This window comes from Ornithorhynchus anatinus, chromosome X5 (assembly GCF_004115215.2).
Source record: "Ornithorhynchus anatinus isolate Pmale09 chromosome X5, mOrnAna1.pri.v4, whole genome shotgun sequence".
Lineage (NCBI taxonomy): Eukaryota > Metazoa > Chordata > Mammalia > Monotremata > Ornithorhynchidae > Ornithorhynchus > Ornithorhynchus anatinus.
Window position 1 is genome coordinate 34,642,991 of NC_041753.1, and position 27,595 is coordinate 34,670,585.

Consider the following 27,595-nt stretch of genomic DNA (forward strand, 5'->3'; position numbering starts at 1 on the left):
GCCTACCCCGCACCACACACACACACGTTTTTTCCCCGATCCTCCTCCTAACCAAGCCTCAAGCCAATCACCACCCCAAGAATATAAAACTAGACAATGATGAAAGTTTTCGGCTAGTAGTACTAAAATGGAAAACGAAAATCCAATTGGTTTTCGTTTTCCTCCCCCGCTCCTCGGCAAAATCCCAATCCCTTTGTGTGTGATAGACCCTCTTTAACCACCCCCCTTCGGCCCTCCCCACAACAAACAGAGAATACAAGAAGAAATTGCAATTTGGTTTAAAAAAAAGTCCACTTACCACTGAACCTCATATTGCTTTGTCATGCTTTTTTGCATTTATGATTTTTCAAAACTGCTAGTACAGGGCGCACCACTGGGAAAGGCAGGACTAAAGTATCTCTAGTAATCACAACAAAAAGGAGAGACCGTTAACCAATCAGAAATACATTTAACTGTACAATGAAAGCCCCGAGCAAAAATGCACGATTCAGACCGGACAAAGAGGAGGGGGAGGAGGGAGAGGGGGAAACCCACCCCCATAAAACAAAGGTAAAAGGGGTGGGTGGATGGAGGGGAATTGATCCGAGCTTCCATCTGATTAGAGGAAATGACTGCCTTAAAAATCACCGCCGCCAAACACCGTGATAGCCCAACTGACGGCACTTGCCTCCAGACCCGAAGTTGAGCAGCCGTGAAGAAAAGCCCCATCTAACTTCACTAGCCCTACCACAATCTTCCAGTGATTGATGCTTTCTTTCAGGAAAAGACTTCCAAAGGCACATATCCACTTGAAACCATGTCTGTAGATTGGTGGTGCTGCTGCTGCTATTGCTGCTGCTGCTGAGTCTCGCAGTTTGCTAATATTGGTACCGTCCCTTTCTTCCCTTTTCGTGCAGCACAATAGTCGGGGCTGGAAGCACCTCGTTAAGCCAGCCAGAGACCTGGAAGCAGGGCAAGACTGTGACAGCGCTGCCCTCTCTGTAACAGATATATGACGGATGCAATCAAAGGGTGTATGTATAAAATTGTGATAATGATAGTATATATCTATCTGTTCACGAACAGAGGAAATCCCTTTACCCTTCCCCCACCCCAATCCCACATTTCTCTCTCTCTCTCCCCCCTCCCCCTCCATTCGTTATTACATTCTCTGCAGTAGAAATATAGCCCTCCAAGTCTGAAAACAAACGGGTCGTTTTAGACTGAGCTGATTATTTACGGTGAATTCATGAGAGTGAGAGATACACCTAAAGGAGCCAAGAGAGGAAGAGAAAGAGGAAGATCGGGGGAGTTGGCAAATAGTTTTAAGCTGTATATAAACATGAACCACAAAATAAACAAGGCTTTGTCATGCCGGGGAGCAGCTGTTCCCAGTGAGATTCTGTTTCTCTATTAACATTCCTGTGGGGGAAGACAGAGAGCGCCGGAGGACCTGCGTAAGGGAGAGGGGCCGTTAAGAATATGAGGTGGGTGGGGTGAAAAGAATATGAGGTGGGTGGGGTGGAAATCTGGGTACTAGAGAAAGTGGAGTTGGGGAGGAAGGAGAGATGAGAAGGGAAAAGGAGAGGAGGAAAGCAGAGGGAACGGGTGGGGCTGGAAGGGAAGGAGGGAGAAAGGAAGGAGGAGAGGAAGGATGGGGAATGAGAGAAGGTGGGGAGGACAATAATAATAATCGTGGTATTTGTTAAGCACTTACTATGTGCCAAGCACTGTACTAAGCGCTAAGGTAGATACAAGCAAATCAGGTTGGAGACAGTCCCTGTCCCACATGGGGCTCACTGTCTCAATCCCCATTTTACAAATGAGGTAACTGAGGCAGAGAAGTGAAGTGACTTGCCCGAGGTCATACAGCAGACATGTGGCAGAGCCAAGAATAAAAACCCATGACCTTCTGAGTCTGAGGCCTGTGCTCTATCCACTACACCATGCTGCTTCTCTAAGGATGAAGGAGGTTGGGGGGAGGATAGGGAGAAAGAAAAAAGAGAAGAAAACAGAGGAAGAGCGGGGCAATTTGGATCTAGGAAGGCCTACCCGAAGCATTTGAGGAGCTAGTGGATAATTCCTTTTGGGACTAATATACTGCAGCTTTTCTTGTTGAATTGTTTTAACTGAAGTTATATGACTATTTCCTTGTCGTGGGGGGAGGGGGTGTGTGTGCCATTTTTCCCTCCCTCTCTCTCCTGCCCTCCTGCTACAGCCTGACACACACAGATGAAACACAAAACTGTTAAGAATATGTGCACTGGGACCTTATCTGAATCAATAAGCTGGTACCTTTAACCAGAGCTCAGTATGGAGCTAACCACAAAGTAAGGACTTTTACATATGGAAGGATATTCAAACATCTACAGCTGTAGCACTAGAGATCTAGTGTCCTATTGCCTTGCTTTCAGGCTCTTCCCCTTCCCCTCATTTCAGTTCATACTTCACTTTGCTGCCCGGATCATCTTCCTGAAATGTCATTCCACACCCATTTCTCTAAAATTTTCCAATGGTTGCCCGTGGGGCCTGGGAGTCAGAAGGGCCTGCATTCTAATCCTGACTCTGCCACTTGTCTGCTGTGTGACCTTGGACAAGTCACTTCACTTCTCTGTGCCTTGGTTAATTTTATCTGTGAAAAGGATTAAGACTTTAAGCCTCATGTGGGACATGGACTGTGTCCACTCTGATTAGCTTTTATCTACCCCCAGAATTTAATACAGTACCTAGCACATAGTAAGCACGTAACAAATACCTTAAAAAAGACTCCTTACCATTGACTTTAAGGTGTTTCACCAGCTCTCTCTCTGATACCTATCAACTCTCCTCTCCTGTTACTTCACTGCTTGCACTCTTTGCTCCTCCTAAGCTCACCTTCTGGCTGCACCCCACTCACATCATGATCACCCCTGCCCCTTATTCATGTTCATCCTCTGGACCTCAAACTCCAACCCCACAAAATCCATCAGAACTTATGCTTCCCTACCTTCAAAACCCTTCTAAAATCCCATCTCCTCCCAACAGCCTATCCTAACATTATCAATCCTACAGGTGCTCTTACACTTATATATTCTCATTCTCAGCAACTGTAATAATAATAATAATGTTGGTATTTGTTAAGCACTTACTATGTGTTCTAAGCACCGGGGGAGATACAGCGTAAACAGGATGTCCCACGTGAGGCTCACAGTTAATCCCCATTTTACAGATGAGGTAACTGAGGCACAGAGAGTTAAGTGACTTGCCCACAGTCACACAGCTGACAAGTGATAGAGCCAGGAATCGAACCCATGACCTCTGACTCCAAAGCCCAGGCTCTTTCCACTGAGCCACACTGTAGATATAGCTCTACTCAACTGAACATTTAATTTTATTTATTCACTGCTTGTGCATATTTGTCTCCCTCTTTAGACTGCAAGCTTTTTGTGATCAGGAAACATGCATGTCCTGTACTTCTATTTCACTTCCTAATCACTTGCATTACATTTAGTAGGTGCCTAATAAATAGCATTATTACTACTTGTTCTAGAAGAGAGGAGGGGATGAATGGTAGAGAAGAGAAGGGGTGAGAAGAGAAAGGGTGAGGGGAGGAGAAGGAAGAGGATAGGGTGGAGCAGGATAAAGTGAAAGAGAGGAAGAGACTGGGTTGGTACAAAAGTGACCAACATCATAAATAGCATGGAGCATTAAACTTGTTTCTCCCCACCTCCATGTTACAAGCTTTGATCAGGTGCTTCCGGTTTCCTCTCACCTTTTGCCTCTTTCTTCTCACTCCTCCCCGCCCCCCCAGCCCCCATCTCTCCTCCCCAGGGGGCTTTGGGAGAGGTGACTTGCTTTCACTTTGGGAGCAGCCCCTCTCTCTGCTCTCAGCAATATGAACTGTGGATCGACCGCTCTCAGGTGAGCATTCCAGACAGGCTGCCGCAGGTGGGGTGCACAGGATGAGCAAGGCACAGGTATACATGAGCTGCAACAGATGGATGCATTTCTCCTGAAGTAGTGAGAAGTGGGATTCCTTGTCTTACCCTTTGTTCGCCTTCCAGACCAACTTCCTCTCTCCAGTTCTTCCCTCTTTTTGACCCCTTGTCTCCTTATCTGTTTCATTTCATCTCAGTGTTCTTTTTGATCTTTTCTATTCAGATAGCTGACAAGAAAACAACAATTAAAAAACAACAACCTTAAACCCTTTAGGTAGGGAAGGAGAGGGGAAATCTCCCCCAAACACAGCCAACAAAATTTACTGACATCTTTTTTTTTAACTTTGTTGATAGCCTGAAGAGCACAGTTCAGAAGAGCCATTATTTCATTTATAGGAAAGCCTAGCTGGGCACTTTACTTCCCCATGTGGAAAATAGACTCTTTATTATTTCACACTAAACTGTTCATTTTCTACCTAATATGATGCTAGAGTATACACAGGACTCTGGCTTCATAGCTATTACAGTTTAAAAAAAGATTGTCAGAACCAGGAAGCAATTTATTTATTAAATTTTATACAGTGCTTTTCCTCCAAGGAGTTCAGAGCACTGCTTTTCAGCCACACATATTCTTCAAACATTGATAAGATCTCATCGTCAGTAGCAACATCTTCAAACACAAAGGACAGATTTTTTTTCAAACAGTACAACAGCAAAAAAATAGAGGCAGGGGCAGACACACCAACTTTCTTGCACATATATGCATAGATATGTATAGTATGAATTCCTAACATATACACAATATAACTATATAATAGTCTGAAATCTCACTATGTTCTCAACAGGTGAACACAAAGCTAATCGCTTTTTCACTGGATGAAAGATTTTCTTCAGCAGCAAGTTCAAGGAATACATACAAAAAAGGGCCATTTGCAGAAATGGTGTGAGGGGAACTTTCGTTCGAGTTGAAAATGTCCAAAACAGTTTCCTGCAGTTCTTCAAAACATTTTTCTGCCTGTATATTTTACTATGCTCTCTCTACTTTATTTTCCCACAGACGTGGAGCCTAACTCTTTTAAGGAACAAATTAATATGGGGGTAGGCAAACTGACTGAACACATCTTTTCTGTGATACCTCCAAATACAAGCACATCATAAATTTGGATGTAAGACTTAGAGATTATTTTAAACAAATTTAACTTTTGGGTGGGAAAGGAATGTACATATTAAGTGTGCCTAACTTGAAAACCATAAGATTGCACCTGAGTGAAGTTAACACAGCTGGAGATTATTAAGACTAGCAGCCAACAACAATAATTAAGGAAACTGGAACCTGTTGGCCAATTGGTAGGAATCAAATCACTTTTGTGCAGAGAAGTGGAAAAACTTCTTTGAGAAGCAGTGTGGCTTAGTGGAAAGAGCATGGGCCTGGGAGTCAGAAGGACCTGGATTCTAACCCCAGTTCTGCCACTTGTCTGCTGTTTGCCTTGGGCAAGTGATTTAACTTCTCTGTGCCTCACTTACCTCATCTGTAAAATGGAGATTAAGACTGTGAACCCCATGTGGGACAGGGCCTGTGTCCAACTGGATTATCTTGTATCTATCCCAGTGCTTAGTACAGTGCCTGGCACACAGTAAGTGCTTAACAAATACCAACATTATCATTATTATTATTATTAACAAATACCATTAATAAAACAAAAACAAAATGAAGAGTGGTGTAAGGATGTAGTGAATGCTCAGAAAAATAAATCAGTCCTCCAACAAGTTTTGCCAGCCCATAAAATGTCATTAGCCATTCCCACAATGAACTGTGTAATTGGTATCCATAGTATTTAATGAACACTTACTATATTTTACTATGTGTTTGGGGAGCATACAAAAGTAAAGTATGCAGTACTTGACATTCAGGAGTTTTCAAGCTAAGGGAGAGTCCATGGCATAAATGGCTGAGTATGTTAATGAAAAGACCAAAAGAATAGGCAAAAATAAGCAATGTGTGACTGAATAATGGATAAATCCATGAATGGTGGAGTAGCTGATGGGAAAGTATGATCCATAAAGTTGAGGGATTAATTAATGGTATTAATGTATTATACCATTAATATAATGGTATTTAGTATTTATTTATTTTATTTATTTATAGTGGTATTTATTGAGCACTTATATGCAGAGCACTGTACTAAGTGCATGGAAGAGTATAATATAACAGGGTTGGTAGACACGTTCCCTGTCCCGGTGAGCTAGTTTACAGTCTATCAGGGAATATTGTAAGGAAGTGAATTTTTAGGAGGTTTTTGAAGGAGAGGAGTGACCTGATTTTGTGAAGCTGAAGGGGAAAATTGTTACAATCAGTGTTGGAAATGAGAGGGTGGAGGCCAGGGATAGTTAAGAGGTTGATTTGAGAGAAAGAAAGAGCATGAGTTGGGGTATAACAGAAGAGGTCAGTTAGATAAGAAGGAACCAGCCAATCAAGTCATCAGTAGTATTTATTGAGTGCCTACTGTGTGAGCAGAGTACTGTATTAAGCACTTGGGAGAGTACAGTGGAATTAGTAGACATGGTCTCTGGCTTCAAGAAGCTTTACAACAATAATAATAATAATGGTACTTAAGCATTTACTGTGTACCAAAAACACTGTTTTAAGTGGTAGGATAGATACAAGCAAATCAGGTTGGACACAGTCCCTGTCCCACACTGGACTAATGCTCTTAATCCCCATTTTACAGATCAGGTATCTGAGGCCCAGAGAAGTTAAGTGACTTGCTGCAGGTCACACAGCAGACAAGTGGTGGAACCAGGATTAGAACCTAGATCCTTCTGACTCTCAGGCCCATGCTCTATCCACTAAGTCATGTTTGGCAGGGGAGACAGAAGTGAGTGGTCAAGATTTTTTGCTTTATAAGGGAAACAAAGGGGAGTCTTTGGAGATTTGAGGGGAGGAGAGTGTTCTAGTCGGATTAGATTTTAGAAAGAATATAGCTATATCTATCTATTTATGGAGACACATAGATATAGCTATATATGTAGGATTGATTGAAAGGGAGACCACAAAGGAGACTGCTACTGTAGTTTAGCTAGAAGTTGATGAGCGCCTGTACTAGTGGTGATAGCGTCAGTAAGGGCAGAGAGAAAAAGGGGCAAATTATGTGAAATATGATATAGGAAGAACTGGCAAACACAGAGACAGAATGTGGAAGGTAAAAGACAGAGGCATAAAAAATGGCACCAATGTAGCATGTGGGATGGCATTGTTGACTGTGTTGGGAAAGTTAGGAAGAGGAGAGGCTGTAAGAGGGAAAATGAGAATTCAGTGGAGGTATCCTGGAGCAGGAGGAAATACAACATTGTATCCTAGTGATGATAGGTCTGACAAAAGAAGGAAAATCACATTTTCTATTTTCATTAAAATTCTCAACATGTCTGATTTCATTTAGGTCTTGAGTGTGGAGCCCTGTGTTAATATGCACTGTAGGATTAGAAGGGTTTGCTTCCACATAGGATAAGACATAATTTGACTTGGTAAGCTAACTTCATATACTATTAAAGGAAGCTTACCATGCATCAATCACACATTCTACAGTCACAATGATCATGGTGTTAATGGAGTCTTTCAGGGAGACTGATTGGAGAGCCTCGGTCCTGAAACTTAGGGACTGAAAACCTGTGCAGGAGAAATGATTCAAGTGCTTATGCTTGCATAGCACCTATCCTTCTCTCTCAGCTCTGCCAGTCATGATACCCCCAGGGCATGGAGTGCAATGAGCAGGTAGGTGAGCAGGGATGCTAAACATGCAACGGTATTTTATGTGCAGGATCCCTCTGTAGCCAAAGTGACCACAGCAGAGTGTTGATGACAATAGTAATGATAATGAGACCTGTGGTATTATGTGTTTACTGTGTGCCAAGCACTGTACTAAGCACTGGGGTTGATACAAGACAGGCCAGATACTGTTCCATATGGGGCTCTTAGTCTAAGAGATACTGTGTGGCAGCACTAAAATGCTGCAGGAGTTGTCGAAGGAAACTTCATGGACTCTGCATAATGTTTGAGCGGGTATGTCAGAGACTAGTAGGGAGCGGTAGTTGAGGGGCAGAGTTTCCTCTGCTAGTCAAGGCCAGCTAGTCAAAAACCTCCTAAAAACTTCAAGCAATACAGTTTATATATAGTTGGTACAACATCTTAGCTTTCCAAGTGATGGAAGAACAAAAATACAATATATATACCTTAAGACTAACAGCATTAAATTTTACTTGGGGTAATTATTAGGCCTTGCTTGGATCTCTCCATTATAGGGATCTGGTGGGAAACATTACCGATAAATAGGTTAAGAACCTTAACCAGACTTCATCCTGTCTCAAGACCTTGACAAAGCAAACTTCCTGTTACACAGATAGATACCTAGATGGGACAGAACAACAGGAGAGAGGAGGCAATGTGAAGCTCTGGTTTTGAGTAAATGACAGCTTGGCCAGAAAAAATGGAGTCCAGGCCTAAAGGCCCATCACTTTCCATCCCTTAATAGTCTACCTCTCCTAGGATCTATAGTCACTGGGGTTAGCCTTGTTCACATAAAATAAGGTGGTCAGGAGACTATCAAACAGGCCTAAAAACAAGAGCTCAGAGGGGAAGGTTGGATGAGAAGGGGCTAATGCAAAGCTCAGACCACTGTGCTTCCATACAGTTGTCTTGAAGCCGTGGCAGTCACTGCCAACGAAGCCAACTACTTTTTGAAATTCCTGAATGAAAAAGCCCTGACTTGCTGCATGCATCCAAAAACTGTTTTGCTGCTAGAGTGCCTTACCTTGACAGAAATGAATGCTGAGCACTGACTACTAGCTTCTGGAAGGAAGGCTAGATTCAGAGACAGCAAACAACCTGGACCACCAAGCTAAGGCTTAAGGTTAGGTGTGGTTAAAGATTTTTTTTTCCTTAGAGTTATTTGGCCTGGGGCCTTCCCCTCCTACTTAGACTGTGAGAACCATAAGTTACAGGGACTGTATCCAACCTGCTTATCTTGTATCTAACTCCAGGGCTTAGTGCAATGTTTGGCACATTGTAAGCACTTAATAAATATTATAATTAATTAGGACCATGTTAAGGCACTGGCAGGCACTAGACTAAGTTGAAAGTAGTGGATTTGCCCCACATGATGAGTGCTGGGTCTTCCCCTGCATATCGATAGGCTTGGCTTATTCTTATATATGAGAAGTGTGGTTTGGCAGCAAGCTGAAAGATGAGCTATGTATGAGGGCAGTGCTGAAGGGACTTACATAGGGAGTGCCTCATTATGGTAGGCACTGGGCAACTGTTCATTTTCCCCAGCAGGTTAAAACAGCTCCGAGGTATGGCTTGCCTGGAACATTTTCAATGAATTCTTGGTGCTTCTAAGAATTACCTCTTGAACTGATACTTGAACCCAGGATACTTGCCTGTGTGGAAACTAGAGGAGAATAGAATCTGGGTTGGTGATACTTGACCTTAGTGCCTCTACCTTCCTTCTTGTGCTTTTCTCTTCTGCTAAGGGTCTAAGTTCTTTTTTCTTCCAACCCAAAGTTGAACCAGATGCTTGTACAACTCCAGTCTCCCTCCCAGCACTTGTAAAGGTGCCTCTGGAATAAAAAAAGCAATGAAATTTCACAATGGTCAAACTAAAAATGGTTAAGCCATTTCTACAGTAGTTTCACCCTTGTGAAATAAACTCTTTTTAACGAGTAATATAGGCAGCTATTTATATACATTGGATGCTACCTTGAAATACGTTCTCAAGAGACAAGTAAATTCCATGTGTGAACAAATGAAAATGAATGAGTGAAAGGAAGCATGAAAAGCTTTAGCATAGTCTATTTCCCCAAATTTACAAACAAGAGGAGGGCACTCTACTATAATACTTTGGACTCCAGAAACATCCTTGGTGTCCTTGGTAGTATTTTGTTTTCTTTATTTTCTGGTGAGGGGGAGGAAGAGACATGTAAGAGTAAATCATTAAATTCTTCTTACCTACAGATTTGTTAATTTTATCATAAAATATGGTGAAATTAGAAAAATATGTGCATTGCATTTTCCATCCTTAGCCCTCACACTTTCCTCATCTTTCAGTTTGCTGCCAAACAACACTTCTCATATATAAGAATAAGCCAAGCCTATAGATATAATAATAATAATAATAATGTTGGTATTTGTTAAGCACCTACTATGTGCAGAGCACTGTTCTAAGCGCTGGGGGAGATACAGGGTAATCAGGTCATCCCACGTGAGGCTCACAGTTAATCCCCATTTTATTCATTCATTCAATAGTATTTATTGAGTACTTACTATGTGCAGAGCACTGTACTAAGTGCTTGGAATGTACAAATCGGCAACAGATAGAGACAGTCCCTGCCCTTTGATGGGCTTACAGTCTAATCAGGGGAGACAGGCAGACAAGAACAGTGACAATAAATAGAGTCAAGGGGAAGAACATCTCATAAAAACAATGGCAAATAAATGGAATCAGGGTGATGTACATCTCATTAAACAAAATAAACAAAATAAATAGGGTGATGAAAATATATACAGTTGAGCGGACGAGTACAGTGCTGAGAGGGTGGGACGGGAGAGGGGGAGGAGGAGAGGGAAAGTGGGGAGAAGAGGGTTTAGCTGCGGAGAGGTGAAGAGGGGGGGTAGAGGGAGCAGAGGGAAAAAGGGGGGAGCTCAGTCTGGGAAGGCCTCTCGGAGGAGGTGAGCTTTAAGTAGGGATTTGAAGAGGGGAAGAGAATTAGATTGTTGGAGGTGAGGAGGGAGGGCATTCCAGGACCGCGGGAGGACGTGGCCCAGGGATCGACGGTGGGATAGGCGAGACCGTGGGATGATGAGGAGGTGGGCGGTAGAAAGAGAGAAGGGAGGAGAGGGATGAAGGGGCGAGGTGATGGAGAGCCTTGAAGCCTAGAGTGAGGAGTTTTTGTTTGGAGCGGAGGTTGATAGGCAACCACTGGAGGTGTTTAAGAAGGGGAGTGACATGCCCAGATCATTTCTGCAGGAAGATGAGCCGGGCAGTGGAGTGAAGAATAGACTGGAGCAGGGAGAGAGAGGAGGAAGGGAGATCAGAGAGAAGGCTGACACAGTAGTCTAGCCGGGATATAACAAGAGCCCGTAGCAGTAAGGTAGCCGTTTGGGTGGAGAGGAAAGGGCGGATCTTGGCGATATTGTAAAGGTGAAACCGGCAGGTCTTGGTAACGGATAGGATGTGTGGGGTGAACGAGAGAGACGAGTCAAGGATGACACCGAGATTGCGGGCCTGAGAGACGGGAAGGATGGTCGTGCCATCCACGGTGATAGGGAAGTCTGGGAGAGGACCGGGCTTGGGAGGGAAGATGAGGAGCTCAGTCTTGCTCATGTTGAGTTTTAGGTGGCGGGCAGACATCCAGGTGGAGACATCCTGGAGGCAGGAGGAGATGCGAGCCTGAAGGGAGGGGGAGAGGACAGGGGAAGAGATGTAGATCTGTGTGTCATCTGCGTAGAGATGGTAGTCAAAGCCGTGAGAGCGAATGAGTTCACCAAGGGAGTGAGTGTAAATGGAGAACAGAAGAGGTCCAAGAACTGACCCTTGAGGAACTCCAACAGTTAAAGGATGGGAGGGGGAGGAGGTGCCTGCGAAGGAGACCGAGAATGACCGGCCAGAGAGGTAAGAGGAGAACCAGGAGAGGACGGAGTCCGTGAAGTCAAGGTGAGATAAGATGTGGAGGAGGAGGGGATGGTCGACAGTGTCAAAGGCAGCTGAGAGGTCAAGGAGGATTAGAATGGAGTAGGAGCCATTGGATTTGGCAAGAAGGAGGTCATGGGTGACCTTAGAGAGAGCAGTCTCGGTAGAGTGGAGGGGATGGAAGCCAGATTGGAGGGGGTCCAGGAGAGAATGGGAGTTAAGGAATTCTAAGCAGAGACTGTAGAAGCAGTGAGTGTAGACAATTTTACAGATGAGGTAACTGAGGCACAGAGAAGTTAAATGACTTGCTCACAGTCACACAGCTGACAAGTGGCACAGCCGGGAGTCGAACCCATGACCTCTGAGTCCAAAGCCCAGGCTCTTTCCACTGAGCCACGCTGCTTCCCTATGCAGGGGAAGACCCTGAACTTGTCATGTGGGGTAAATGCACTACTTTCAACTTAGTCTAAGGCCTGCCAGTGCCTTAATGTGGTCCTAATTAATTACAATATGTATTAAGTGCTTACAATGGGCCAATTAGCTATAGGTCTTTTAGTCCCTCCCAGAGATTAATTTCCCACCAGTAGCATCTTCCTTGAGGCTGAAAGGCAACTAGCCTTGTATAGAACAGAAACAGTCAGTCAATCATATTTATTGAGTGCTTACTATGTGCAGAGCACTGTACTAAGTGCTTGGAACAGTGTCCCATCCCTCTAGACTGTAAGCTTGTAGTGGGCAGGGAACATGTCTACCAATATGTTGTTACATTGTGCTTCCCCAAGCACTTGGTTCAGTACTCTGCACACAGTAAGTGCTCAATAAATACTAATCATTGATTTATTGATCTGATCTGGCACTTACCCCAGTGCTCAGGACAATGCTTGGACATAATGAATGCCATAATTTTTATATAGTATTTAGGTAACTGAAGCACTGAAGGGAGGGGGGGCAGTCCTTGGAATTTGGAAAAAATTATCTTTGATTTATTTTTAAAGAATCATATTACAGCATATGTGTTGAGGAGATGCCCTCAGAAAAGAGAAATTGTTTTGTAGGTTTGTTTTAAAATAAAAAGGTTTTTTTGGAGAGTAACACATTTCCAACTTAAACCTGTCACAGTAAGAAATGCTTAATGAAGAACGTGGGCTTTGCTAAATGGAAAAAAAAAGGTTTATTCAGAAAAAATATTGTACAAGTCAATACATATGGCACTTTTAAAACAACTGCAACCATATAGCAAGTGTTGCTAACCAGGTATATGCATAAAGAAGAGACCCAAGAAGGTTCTTCACAAGTATCTATTCCTTTACATGCTTATTTGAGATATATTTATGTGGTTTAAATTGCTAAGGTTTATGTTTAGTTACATTTAATGAAGCTCACAGTGTTGCCCTTGAAAGAGCTCACTATATCGGAGTTTTAGAGAAGCAGCATGACCTAATAGAAAGAACCTGGGTCTGGGAGTCAGAGGACCTGACTTTTAATACCAGCTCTGCCACATCTCTGCGGTGTGACCTTGGGCAAGTCACTTAACTTCTCTGCACCTCAGTTCCCTCATCTGCAAAATGGGGATTCAATTCCTATGCTCCCTCTTACTTAGAATATGAGCCCCACTTGGGACCTGATTATTTTGTTTCTACTCCAATGCTTAGTAGAGTGCTTGGCACATAGTAAGCACTTAATAAATATTACTATTATCATCATTATTAATAGATGTCTAGAAATAAAAGTTAAGGAACACTTGGAGACAGTGAAATCTGAATTGGAACAACTGAAATAGTACTGGTGTCTTAAAAATAAAAACATAGTGAGTCACTATTTAAATTCTTACAGTGGAGTGGGATTGGTGCACTATGAAATTTGTTTGGCATAAAGGTTGCTGTAATTATGCCTCATTAGTTTTCACTGGAAACTCCCAGAAGTATTTTGTGAAACTGACAAAGTTTGTTTACAGAATACATCTCAGTGAGCCCAGCAGATAAGCATTTTTCATGGGGCCCTACAGGAACACTCCAGGTTACAACTGCCCCATGATAAAATTACCCTGGAAAGAAAACCTGTATTAGTGTCCTAATTTATGATTTATGCATATGCCTAACTGCCCCTGAAATGGCCTGATAGGCCAATCCTATAGGTAAGTAATCCATTACCCCCACCACCCAGGATTAAGATTAAGAAATTTACAATGAATGGCAAAGAAACCCCCTGAGTAGATAAACAAAGAAGTTGTTGAACTGGGGAGGCAACTTAATTTAAAATTGGATTATATAGATGTCGATGGGTTAATTGCATTTCAAATGCCAAAAAAGATGCAAAATAAATTATGGTCTCTATATCATCAGTTAAAAAAATGGGTATTAAAATGCCTTCCATCAGTTTTCAAGGAGTGGATAAATTTATAAATAGGACTGAAGAAAATGACCCTAATGGAGAGAGGAATTCAAAGGTAGGCAGAAATGTTTTGAAGGAATTACCTTAGTCCTTCACAAAGATAGGAAGAAGGCTGCTGTTCCACCTAAATTGGACAAGTTCAATTTCTTTACTGAAGTTCATAAACCATTACTCTGTTCAGCAGAACAAACTTCTACTTGTACAGTCTCTTACAAAGACTCATAATCATATTACAACTCTTCCTTTAATATTGGGATGCTATTCTTAGAATTACTTCAATAAAAATTGAACAAGAGTTTAGTGATATTGATCATTACAGTATAAAGCAGGTAAAGGCATGTTATATCGTTTTTCCAGAGGCTCCAGAATGGATCCTAATTTCTGACAAGTCAGTCTAAGGGATGATGCAACCATTCATGATAGAACTGTATTTTCAAGGAACTTAATGTGGTTGTAAATCGTGAAGAAGACCTGTAGTTAGAGATTTGTGTGAGGGCCTTAAGCTAGATTGCCCTACATCCAACAAAGTATATAATATTTGGAACACGTGACACTGGTGAGAATGTCATGTTCTGGCAGGCTTACATCAAGACTGTAAGCTTGTTGTGGGCAGGGAATGTGTCTGCTTATTGGTATATTGTACTCTCTCAACTGCTTAGTACAGTGCTCTGCACAAAGCACTCAAATATGATTGAATGAGTGAAGTGGTAAAATAACATGGTAATGCATATCAGAAAAAGACAGAATTTCTAATACTACAATTAATGTGAAACTGCCTACTTGCTTCATGCAAAACTGGAACTCTTACCTCGCCATAGGTTGGCCCAAGGATATTGAAAAGTTTGTTCTTTTATAATAATAATAAGGTGTATATCTCCTTAATTCTATTTATCTTGATGATGTTGTCTTGTTTTTGTTTAGTTCTGTTTTGCTTTGCTGTCTGTCTCCCCTGTTTAGACTGTGAGCCCATCATTGGGCAGGAATTGTCTCTATCTGTTGCCGAATTGTACATTCCAAGCGCTTAGTAGAGTGCTCTGCACATAGTAAGCACTCAATAAATATTATTGAATGAATGAATGAAGCATTGTGCAAATTTTGTGCAACATGGATAAGTGCCAACTTTTTTTTTTGAGTTTCTGGTTAATCGGAAATTTGGGGGATCACTAAGGTACTGGCCCACCCAGGTGCCCCTGGAAACACTTCAGACAAGATAACCTAAGCTTTACAATCTTCTTTCCAAACACTTAGTACAGTGCTCTGCACACAGTAAGTGCTCAATAAATACGATTGAATGAATGAATTTTCTAAGTCTCTGCCCACAAGGCACAGGGACACCTAGGGACTGCTGGTGGTTCAGGGTGCTAGATCACTACTTGGAAGCTGCTGTAACCCTTGGGCCAGTGGTACAGATCCTGATCTTGTCGCCAGTCTCTGCAGTCACTAGACACTCTGGAAGACTGGCTAGAGCATGGGCCTGGGAGTCATAAGGACCCAGGTTCTAATCCTGGCTCTGCCACCTGTCTGCTGTGTGACCTTGGGCAAGTCACTTCACTTCTATAACCTCAGTTATCTCATCTGGAAAACGGAGATTAAGACTGTGAGCCCTACATGGGACATGGACTGTGTCCAATTTGATTAGTTTGTATCTAACCCAGTGCTTAGTACAATGCCTGGCACAAAGTAAGTGCTTAACAAATACTATTAAAAAAAAGAGTTGAGTATGGTTCCCCCTCATATGTTACACCAGTAGAGCCTCTCAATCAATTAATCAATGGTATTTATTGAGCACTTACTGTGTGCAGAGCACTGTTCTAAGCTCTTGGGAGAGTACCAGAGAAATTAGCAACATGCTTCCTGGCCTTTGGTCCTTCTAGTTGGTCATTTCTAGTCAATCCCAGTTCCCTTATTCCTTCTACTATAGTATTCTCTTATTATTCCTTTTGCATCCCTGCCAACTTCTGGGAAATAGGCCACCTTTTCTTGTTAGCCCTTCAGTACATTTTGTTAGCTATAAGTGTGTTAGGGAAGCAGTGTGTCCTAGTGGAAAGAGCATGGGCCTGTGAGTCAGAGGACCTGGGTTCTAATCCCAGCTCTTTCATGTCCCTGCTGTGTGACCTTGGGTAAGTCACTTAACTTCCCTGTGTCTCAGTTCCTGTATCAGCAAAATGGGTCTTCAATATCTGTTCTCCCTCCTAATTAGACTATGAGCTCCTTGTGGGACCTAATTATCTTATATATGATTTATATTATTATTATCATCATTATCAGGATAATAGGTTGACTCGACTTGTGTTGTGAAGTAATCAAAGAAGCCAAACCCAAACAGCCAAACCCTACTCTGGTTAGGCGGAGGTGGAGATGGGGAGAGAGAGGTGTAGGCATTGGTGACTTCATATATGCCTCATCTCCCACTAGTGTATTTTCCTTTGGCCATCCTATTACAGCTGGATGACAAGGGTATTTGTGCTGGCTACCAAGGTGACTTGCCTAGCCCACTGTAACTTTATATTCTGCTTTTCCACAGTCAACAGCCAGCATTGGCACTTGAGGGGTACTGTGCTCACTCAGATTCCTTCCCCTGCCCATTCCCTGGTGGACACATACCGAGCACACAGTTGGTATAGTCCTAACAAAGTGTTTTCTGTTATTTAATCTCTAGAATTTTTGAAAATGTGTACTTGGATCTTTTAAAGAAAGACTTATTTTGAAATTTGACATGTGTATTTATGAAAAGCCAACACAGACCCAGCCCTCTGGAATTCCATGAAGATGTGTGCAAGAGAAAGTAATCTCCCAATCTACCAAAAAAAAGGCCTATTACTAAGCCTCTGTCTTTGAGAGTGTCTTAGGATAGCTATAGTACTGTCAGAACCTGTGTGAGTAACTTTTTCACCTATTATTAATGTGATTATATAAGCCACTATTGTTAGGTTGTGTCATCATATAAGGGTGCAGCTGGCATAACAGATTGGCACATAGTAAGCGCCTAACAAATACCATAATTATTAAAGTGCTTTAGAATGTATGAATTCATTGTGATTATGTGACTAAACACATTGTTTACTAATGACATTTAAATGTAGGGTGGTCCATTCAAAAATAGTACCATTGTATTAAATGGGTCTCCTTTAATGTCAGACCCTGTATTTTATTTAATTCTAAAATGAATGTTCCTGAAGAAAATACAAAACAGTTTTAATAGTCACCATGAAACTCTAATAAAAATTAAAATATCTGACAAAAATGATCAGCAATTACTGCTAAATATATTTTACAAATGCTATGAATAACAGAAGCTTTTGAAAAAAAACAGACTCTGAAATAGGAGGAACCCAGAGTCACAAAGTTCAGAAAGAGTAATAGTTTATTAACTATCATTTATATATTCTGTGACTCAGTGAGAATTATTATTGAACGGCAACATTAAAAAAAGCAACAGGCAGAGCTGGTCTCTTAAAAAATTATTTTTGTGATAGCTGGCTGAAATGGAACACTATATTTTCGAGTCAGGCAAAAATAGTGGGAATAATCTAATAAATAGTTACAAAACGGGGAGAATCAATACTTAGAACTGTTAATATCCAGCCTCACATCAGACATCAAGTTTCTGATTATATTTAATGCAAAGAGCATATTCACAGAGGTAAAACAAAGAGGAAGGGGGGAATCAATTAGTCTTCTATATACTATGAGAATGCCTTCCTAAGCTTGGAAGCTTAACTAATAACACACTCAGAAAGAGCACTCTTCACAGTAGGTCATAAAAATGGCCTAATTTGCAAGACAATGTGCATGGCATGCATACACGGTAGGCCTTATTCACTAACGTCTACAGGTTTCATGTTAACATAATGAAATATTGTATTGTTCCCTGTAGAGTAGATTTTTCTTCACCTCCTCAAATCAATAGTCTAATGACATTCTGGTCCATCTCTGATTGCATTCACATTTAAAACTAGTTTTTAGAAAATAAAAAAGGACCGACATTTTCTTTTCATCACATTTCTCAGGGAAGCCATTTTCTTAAGATAGTCATCAGGGATGGATGTCAGCATCTGTTACAGTATTTGCAGTTAATTTCTTGATTCTTGATTCTATTTATTGCCATTGTTCTTGTCTGTCTGTCTCCCCCGATTAGACTGTAAGCCCATCAAAGGGCAGGGACTGTCTCTATCTGTTACCGATTTGTACATTCCAAGTGCTTAGTACAGTGCTCTGCACATAGTAAGCACTCAAATACTATTGAATGAATTTCCACCATGAGCCTTTCAGGGGATTTTTCAGATCAAAATGAAATTACGCGGTTTTAGTCCCTGTCAGTTGCTCTTGGATCTCCATAGCATTTAAGGAGAAGAATCTTGGCTATTAGGTTTTGTATGAAACTCATGGACTATAAACTCAGAAGTTATATCTGGGATGGTTTTGTCAAACTGGACTAGGCTGGGTTACTTCCCACATTGAAGTTGAAGGGGGTCATTATTTTTTTGTCTGTTAGTTGACTCTTATTTTGTTAGAGTGAGAATGATTTCAGAATCATCAGATGTAAAATCCATGGAAGTTTGTTTCTATTAGAGAATTTTGTTTTTGTTTTGGGGATTATGTTCCATTATAAATGAGAGCATCATCAAGAGTCCTAGGGTAGTTCCACAATGCACAATATTTAACTTTGAATGGCAAGTCATGGAACACAGGCAGGAGGTGGAGAAGCAGATATGGTTACATAGAGCAAAAGGGTCTTACATCCACCTGAGCCTTGAGGTCCATGACAACATGTCCTCCTTACCAGCACCTCCCTGTCCCCACATGGTGTTGAACCCTGCCCTGTTGTAGCAGGACAAGTGGAAACTGGAGTTGCACCAGTTACCTAGAGTGGCCTAGTGGATAGAGCACGGGCCTGGGAGTCAGAAGGACCTGAGTTCTAACCCTGGCTCTGTCATTTGCTGTGACCTTGATTAAGTCATTTAATTTGATTGTGCCTCAGTTATCTCATCTATGAAATGGGTTATGACTGTTAGCTCCATGTTGGACAGGGACTGTGTCTAACCTGATTAGGTTGTATCTACCCATGTTTACTGGAATGCCTGGCACATAGTCAGCACTTAAGAAATACCACATATAGACAAAAAATGTTGTTCATCTTCCTAACTGTTGGACTGTTGAGGAGGTTGTAGCTGTTAGATTAGGGGCAACCTTGAAGAAGACATAAAGAGCCTGAAAATGTACATCCTGCTTGCCTTATGGTTTTTGTTGTTTTTGTTCTTATCCTTGGTTAATTTTTTAGTTCTGTTCTATTAGGTTATGTCTTTCCTTCTTTATCTGTCACCAGTACCTTCCCCTAATAGACAGTGGGCCTCCGGTGGGCTAGGGAGCATGTCTAATCCTATTCTCTTTTATCTTCTCCAATATTTAGCCCAGAGTTTGCATAGAGTAAATGTTTACTAAATATCATTACTATCCTTGTGCCTTTCCCCAGCACTTACTGTAATGCTCTTTGCATACTATTGTGTGCTCTACAAGTACAGTAATACTAATAATGACAACAATAACAACAAACAATGAAGTTGTGGAACACAGTCAAAACTATCACATCAGAGCAATACTCCTCCTGCCTCCTGTTTCTCCCCACTCCAGTGCATACTTCATTTTGCTGCCTGGATCATTTTTCTACAAAACTGTTTTCCCCATTCCTCAAAAACCTCCAGTCATTGCCCATCCACCTCTCCATCAAGCAGAAACCCCTTACCATAGGCTTTAAGGTATTTATTCACCTTGCCCCATCCTTTTACCTTGCTGCTTTCCTACTATAACTCAGCCCTCACATTTCGCTCCTCTAATGCCAACCTATTCACCATACCTAGATCTTGTCTGCTGACTTCTCGCCCACATCCTGCCTCTGGTCTGGAATGCCCTCTCTCTTCATATCAACAGACAATCACTCTCTCCACTTTCAAATCCTTATTAGAAACACTTCTCCTCCAAGATGTCTCCCCTAACTAAGCCCTCATTTCCTCCTCTTCCTCTCCCTTCTGGGTCACCCTTGCACTTGAATTTGCCCCCTTTATTCATCCCTCCCTCAGCCCCACAGTACTTATGTAGCCACAATTCATTTATATGAATGTCTGTCCCCCCTCTAAACTGTAAGCTCATATGGGCCAGAAATGTGTCTCCCAACTCTGATTCCTCTCTCACAAGTGTTTACTACAGTGCTCTGCATATAGTAGGTGCTCAATAAATGATTCAGATTGATTTTTGATCCATCAGAAATAGGATGGGTATGTTGAATAGATCTGTTGCTATTTCCTAATGCTAAGTTGAAATGAGCTGAGGCAGCGTGGTATAGGGGAGGTAGCCTGGTGTAGTGAAAGAGTGCAGATCTTGAAGCCAGAGGACATGGATTTGAGTTTGAACGATGCCACCAACCTGCTGTGTGACTATACACAAATCGCTTCACCTCTCTGTACCCCAGTTTCCTCACGTGCAACATGGGGGTGAGAATCACTACCTTTCTACCTAGTTCACATGGTTGCTGTGAGGGCAAAAATGAGACAAGTAAATGTGAGAGTACTTTGGGAATAAAGCACTATACAAAACTAAATTATTATTCATGTCAGTCAAAATACTTCATAGGTTGAGGAGGAGAGGAAGGGAGGTGTTTAAGCCAAAGTAAAATAGAACATTATCTTTAAGTGAGAGAGTGCTCTAAGAAAGTCCTGCATTAAAATTCAGTAGTGCTATCATGGCAGAGCAGTAAAAGAGCATAATGTTTCCACCAACTCTGTTGTATTGTACTCTCCCAGGCACCTAGTACAGTGCTCTGCATATAGTAAGCTCTCAATAAATACCATTGATTGATCGATACTATTATAGAAGCAGCATAGCCTTACAGAAGCAGTATGGCCTAATGGAAAGAGCACAAGACTGGGAGGGCAGGTTAGGTCAGTACCTAGGAACAAATTCTGGGGAGAGCAGGCTACTTGCAGCTGCCTGCCCAGAGGCAGGGGCTGAATTGCATTGGGCAGGTACATTGAGCGTGTTTAGAGAGATTCTGCTTCAGGGCCACAGGACAATGTCCTTAACCCTTCCAGCTGTCTCACAATCCAAAGGCCTAGTGGCAGGAAGAATGGGGAGAGAGTATGAATGGCTTAGTGCAACTTATCACTACTACTGGCAAAAGAAGTCAAGTGCATGGCCTATTGACAGTGGGAAAACCTAATCGGCCCCCACCCACTGAAGGAACAGAGTCATCAGCAGTGGGATCCCATATGCCTATAGCCACTGCATCATCACCAGCTCCAGGGTCCATGCATTCCCCCCTTCCCCAACCTTTACTGCAGTAGTAGTAATAGTATTTACTAAGCACTTACTGTGTGCAGAGCACTAGAACAGTGCAAGGTGCCGGGAATTAGACATGGTCCCCTGTCCCTTGGGGGGCTAAGAATGAAGCTAACACTAGTGGAGTTCCAAGTGCACAGAGCTGCCTCACCATCACAAGCTCTGAGTTCTGCGGCAGGTTACCCAAAGTTTTGATCAGCTACCCCTTCCAACCACCTCCTTGGGAGACCAGCTCCAACCCCCTACAGAAGGAACCGAGTCACTGATAGCCTACCCACCCAACTGGCAATGAGGGAGAGGATGAGCTATTCATATCCTAGGTCTGTGGCCTGGAGCTATGAGGTTCCAGAGGAACTTCTCCCTACCCTTCTCCAAGAACTGCAATGTAGTTGAATGCCTGAATTCTATATTTTGAATTGATCCTCTTGTTCATAACTTCTTCCAGTAACTACCCTCCTATTCCATTTGGATTGTGAACCCTTTCTGGGATGACAACTGCATGGGCATTATTTTGTATCTGTTCCAGTGCAGAGCATAGAGCTCTGTACATAGCAAGCACTTAATACCCTAATCAATCCAAAAGTCCTTTGTGAAGAGGTAAGCCAGGACATGGGTCACTCAGTTCTGTTGTGGCTGCAGCAACTGTTTGACAACACCCTACTTTTTGAGAGCCCCCCCAAATATTTCCTGCCTCACCTAAACCCAAATAGCTTCCCAGAGGCATGTGATTAGTGAGTCAAACTGGCAAATGCAAAAAACAAACAAAAACCTACCCAATGCAAAAAAAAAACCTAACAATTGGGTCATGAAATGTACACACTACTTGGGAAAAAAGGCAGGGGAGTTAGCACCCAAAAGTCATCTGTGAATCAATCAAGAAACTAATGGTATTTATTGAGCACTTACTGTGTGCAGAGTGCTGTACTAGGGACTGGGGAAGAATGCAACGGAGTTGGTAGGCATGATCCCTGTCCACTGTGAGCTTTCAGTTTAGAGGAGAAGACAGACATTAATATAAATAAATAATAATAATGATGGCATTTAAGTGTTTACTATGTGCAAAGCACTGTTCTAAGCACTGGGGAAGATACAAGGTAAATTACAGCTGTGTACATAAGTGCTGTGGGGGCTGAGGGAGTGGTTACTAAAGGGTGCAGATCCAAGTGCAAAGGTGATGCAGAAAGGAGAAGAGGTAATGAGGGAAGTTGGTAGACATGCTCCCTGTCCACAGCAAGATTACAGTCTAGAGAATGTTTTGAGATCTCATTGATGGCAGCTGCCATGTGAGTATTAAGTCTGAATGTTCTGATCTCTTTATCTGAGGGACTATGAGAAGGATAGCAAAAGTAGTGCTGTTGATGGAGAGATGCTGTGAGCATTTTCTAAAGTTCCAGAACAGAGATCCTACTTAAAGGTAGGTTTGAGGTCTTGGTTTCTCTGACTATTCCATTCTATCAGTAATTCAAATGGAAGTCTTTCAAGCACATTTACTCTCTGAAATGTTGGCACTCATACACTTGGATTCTGAACTACTCAGTTTAGGTCTTTACACTTTTTATATTATTTGGCAAGGAGAATGCAGTTAATTTTTCATTTACAGAATATAGAAAACTATGAATACAGAAAAATAAACCATTCACTTAATGGTGCAGTTGCTTTATTCTATTTCTTAGCCGGTACTCTCAGTTATTACCATTCACAATAAAAGGAATATTAGGTGCAGTGCAGGGCATACCCCCAATTGGCTTTCAATCATGTCTTGTTCTGATTGCTTTTGCACATTCAGTTGGCTATTCTAAGATTAACCTAGTTGGCATTTGTGGGCTCTCATTCCCTTTTGTTTTATGGAGCTGGTCTGATCCTGTGTGACAGTAGGATAGCAAGTCTATCTGGAATTTATTTGACTGTGTGAAATTTGACCTCATTGAGATAGAATTACAGTTCAGTGATTCACTTTATTTTCAGCCATATAATGCAGCCTGAAATACAATAATGAAGATGAGGCTACAGACTGTGTGTGCAGGTGTGGCTGAAAAAACTAAATGCTTGACCAATAATCTATTCCTCATTCTAATGATAGTTTCCTGCTGCTCTGATTTGCCACATGTAAGGCCAAGTACTGTTTTTAAATCTGTTTGTTGGTTTTCCTGATCTTCCTAAAACCTCCTGTTCAGAAGAGCCACCCTTCTATCTTGATTGTTGCCTCGTCCTTAGTGCTGTTACTCCTCACCAAGTTCACTGCAACATCAGTGGCTTGAAACTGTGCTTCACCATATCGTTAAACTGCTTGCTTTGCCCTTCTACATGCTTACATCCCCTTTCATTTCATAATTCAGAAGTTTCTTGGGATGCCTCAATCCTGCTGAGCTGACCATTCCTGGACCTCATCGTAATCCCATCCTGCTAATCGACCCAGGTTGAGAATGGGTGACAGGGGATACCGGTAAAACTACTCAAGAAGCTGGATGTGCCTTCTGTGGTAGGGTCAGGCCATAAAGAAGGTGGAGCACTACTACGGCTTTTGAAATCTTCAAGATTCAACCTTACTGTTGCCAAGTTCTGTACATCTCCCCACAAAAGCCAATAAATCATTTCCCAGAGTGGAAATGCATTTAGAGTCTAGTTCGTCTTTAGTATTCGCCAGCTTAGTCACATAGAATAGGTTGAACCAGACTGGATCTACCACACAACCCCTGCCTTCCTCTGATTGGGATCAATTATTGATTGTGATGGGGAAGTGTCCAATCAGAACAGTATCAACCTTGACACAGCTGAGCCCACTGAGAAGTAACCTAGATCTCAGTCAAGTTCCCAGGACAGCCAAATTTGCTCAGTAGATGTCAGACTCACTGTCTACTGATGTTGTCAAATGTTTTGGCATCAAAATAGTAGACATGCAACTTGTAATGTACCCATGAGACAGTGTAAGCAGAGACTGTGGTACCTCAGCTCAGAAATAAAATATGTCCTTCAGGTTTTTGGAGTGAGGAGCTGAACAGACAAAATTCCAAAGAATAGAAATTAAGCCTTTCTACTTTTCATTGCAAACATAAATGGATTAATGACCATTTGAAATTGAAGTTAGCCAGCTGGATATAAGGTTATTTAAAATAGTTTCTGCCATAAACATTTCAGTGCAGTCAATCCACCTCTTAATTTAGAGACACTCTAACTAGGTGCTTACAATCAGCTTTAACAGAGGCCAGGTCAGCACTAGTGGAGTGAAGAACTGAAGTGGAGAACTGATTATTCAGTGAGAAAGAATTCCCTCTAATTTGCCTAAATTATCTGGGTATTTCAGCGGAAAGCATTTTATTTTGGCCTGAATCATCTGGATAATTGTCTTAATTCTCCATTTTACTTGGCTAAAATAGACCTAGTGATAGGGTCAGAAGTTCAAGCTTTCTTGATTCCCTCTTCAACAATTACTGCAAGTTTAGAGCCAGCAATATTGATTTCAGGGAGGAAACAATAGGGAAGAAAAGCAGTCAAAGGAATTCATGTATAGTTTTTAAGTAGAGGGTTTGCAGCATTCTAAAAGGAGTTTTTATCTGTAACCTCTGTTTTTAAATACATCACTAGAAATGTGTTATATCATTACCACAATAGGGTGGTTTCTAGCAAACTTCAGCATCTTTAATCTGGCAGATGACAACCTGTTTGCATCACTTCTACCCACTGTTTTTATTTTGGCACTTGTATCCTAACTGCTATCCAAACTGATAGTAATGCAAAACAACAACTAAAAAACATATTTAAAATTTATGTGCCTTCATTTACAATGTGTCATTTAAAGCTGGAGAGCTGGCATCTTCTTTTCAACTCAGACTTCAAGCTTGATTAGCAATTGGTTTAGAAATCAGTTTTCTGTTCAAGAGAGAAATTGGTTATACAGTAAGTCATGGCACTTTTGCTACAGTACTAATGCTCACCCTGGTGAGGTTTCAGTTCTGGTCTGTAATGACTGGTTCTTTGAGAAAGTAGAGCCAGTAGCAGCTGCTGTGTCTGATCTGATAATCTTTCATTCATTCATTCAATAGTATTTATTGAGCGCTTACTATGTGCAGAGCACTGTACTAAGCGCTTGGAATGAACAAGTCGGCAACAGATAGAGAAAATCCCTGCCGTTCCAACTACCCCAGTGTTTAGCAGGTAGTGAGTACTTAATGTGGCATAATTATTATTTTTTTTTAATCTGTGAATCAGAAGGACCTGGTTTCTAATCCCAGCTCTGCCATTGTCTGCTGTGACCTTGGGCAAGTCACTTAATTTCTCTGTGCCTCTGTTATTTAATCTGTAAAATGGGGATTAATATGGTGAGCCCCATGTGGGATATGGACTATGTCCAACCTGATTTGCTTGTATCTACCCCAGCTCTTAGTACAGTGCCTGGCACATAGTAAGCGCTTAACAAATGCCATAAAAAAAATCAAGTGAATATCAAGCTAAACACAGTCTTTTGTGGGGCCCAGACTCAAATGGACCTGAGAGGTTCTACCTGGTCCTGTGTCATCCCCAGTCCAGGCAACTCCCCAGGATTGATTTGTTTACTACTGTATTTAATAGACAATAATGTAATTCTGCCATTCTCCTTTCTACTTAGACTGTAAACCCTATGTGGGCCAGGGATGGTATCCGACCTGATTAGCATTTAGTACAGTGCTTAACACATAGTTTAATAATGGCAGGTATTCTGGGCCCAATTCAGTCTACATCTAGTCTGTGGTCTGACAATGAATAATTAGGGATCAAAGTCTTAAAAGAATTAGGCAGAATAGCTAAGCTAAAGGCTACTCAATTGGCTATGCATCCAGTGTGGGTTGTAGAGCCTGGCAGCAGCCTTTCTTTGCTCCCCACCTCTTGCCCCAGCAACAGCCAGGACTTGTCAGGAGGGCAGGGGGGTGCATTGGATTTTAAAGTAAGTGCTGCAATAAGAATTCCAGGATGTCATCCAGGATTTTAAATAAAACAAAAGCCAAACTCATCTGTAGCATCCCTTAGAAAAAATGAAAATAAGACCAGTATCAGCAGCCATTATCTCTATTGTTGATCTAAGGATGTTGGCTGCAACTGTTGCAGTCTCATTTTCATTCCTTACTAATCACCCTCCCTGTTACCCTGAGTGCTCCTCTAAACCAGGAGTTCTTTAAGAGTAGTTAGAAGTTGCAGAATGCCAGGCTCCTCCTGCCCACAAGGCATTAACCCTTCTCTCTGGTCATCCTCCCCAGTGTCCATGTATGCACTATTTTAAAACACAGCATGACCTGAGCTATATTTCTAAGGTGTGGCTTTGAGAGAACATACACAAAGAGGCAGTGTTGGAAGCATTGGAATTTCATTTTGAACTCAGATGGCATGGCATACTTGCACTGTGTTATCCCAGAGAAACTAAGCCCAGTCAGTGTGCGTTATAAAAAATAGACATTTTAGCATACTATTACACCTTGCTTAGCACTCAGTTGTTTCCATGAAAGTATAGTGCTATGCCCAATGTGCTAAATGAAGTAGAGTTTCCCACAGGAAATAATGTAAAGCCCATTAGTGTGTTCCCAAGATCCGAAACAATATAAATGTATGAAAAAACAGAGATAACACTATATAGTGTAATAGTAGTAGCAGCAGCAGCAGCATTTGAGCTCCCACTTGGTACTAGGCTCTAGGGAAGTACAGAATAAAGAATTGACATGATTCCAGACCACACAGAGTTTACACTGATGGGGACTGCAGACATAAAAATACTTACAGCACTGTCACAAAAAATACATTGAGTGGATATGTACAGATACATTTGAAGGAGGGTAAATAAGTTCATAAATGGTAGTGATATGATCAAATAGCAATGTAATTTTCAAAGTATTTCACAAACTATTCAGCTAGTGGACTACAGCTCTGATTAGTTAATACTAAAACAGAGAGCAAAGACATGTTGAATTGGGCTTCTTCTTGCCAAATCCAATGACTACTACTCAATCCTAATCCACTTTATCCTCCAGAACTGTGGGATATCCCCTTCTGGAAACATTATCTAACCTTGGCTTCACTGACACTGTCCTCTCCTGATTCTCCTATCTTTCTGGCCACTCAATCTTTTTTTCCCCCCCCAGAAATATCCTCTGTTTCCCACCCTCTGTGGGGGTCTTTCATGGCTCACTTCTGATTCCTCTTCTATTCTCCATCTACACCCACTGTCTTGGAGAACTCATTCACTCCCATAGCTTCAGACTACCATCTCTTCATGGATGATTTCCAAATCTACCATTCCAGCCCCAACCTCTCCCCTACTCTGTGCAATGT

At 41.8% G+C, this 27,595-nt stretch overlaps 1 long non-coding RNA gene across 1 annotated transcript in view; it reads right to left on the bottom strand.

Annotated features, from left to right (window-relative positions):
- Nucleotides 1-304: 304 nt before the first annotated feature.
- LOC120638171 overlaps nt 305-27,595 on the bottom strand; it is a 30,917-nt gene continuing 3,626 nt past the window's right edge. The window contains exons 2-3 of the long non-coding RNA XR_005659677.1: nt 4,005-4,123; nt 305-978 (exon numbers count right to left, since the gene is read on the bottom strand). This is a non-coding gene — a long non-coding RNA (uncharacterized LOC120638171). The remainder of the gene's footprint in view (nt 979-4,004; nt 4,124-27,595) is intronic.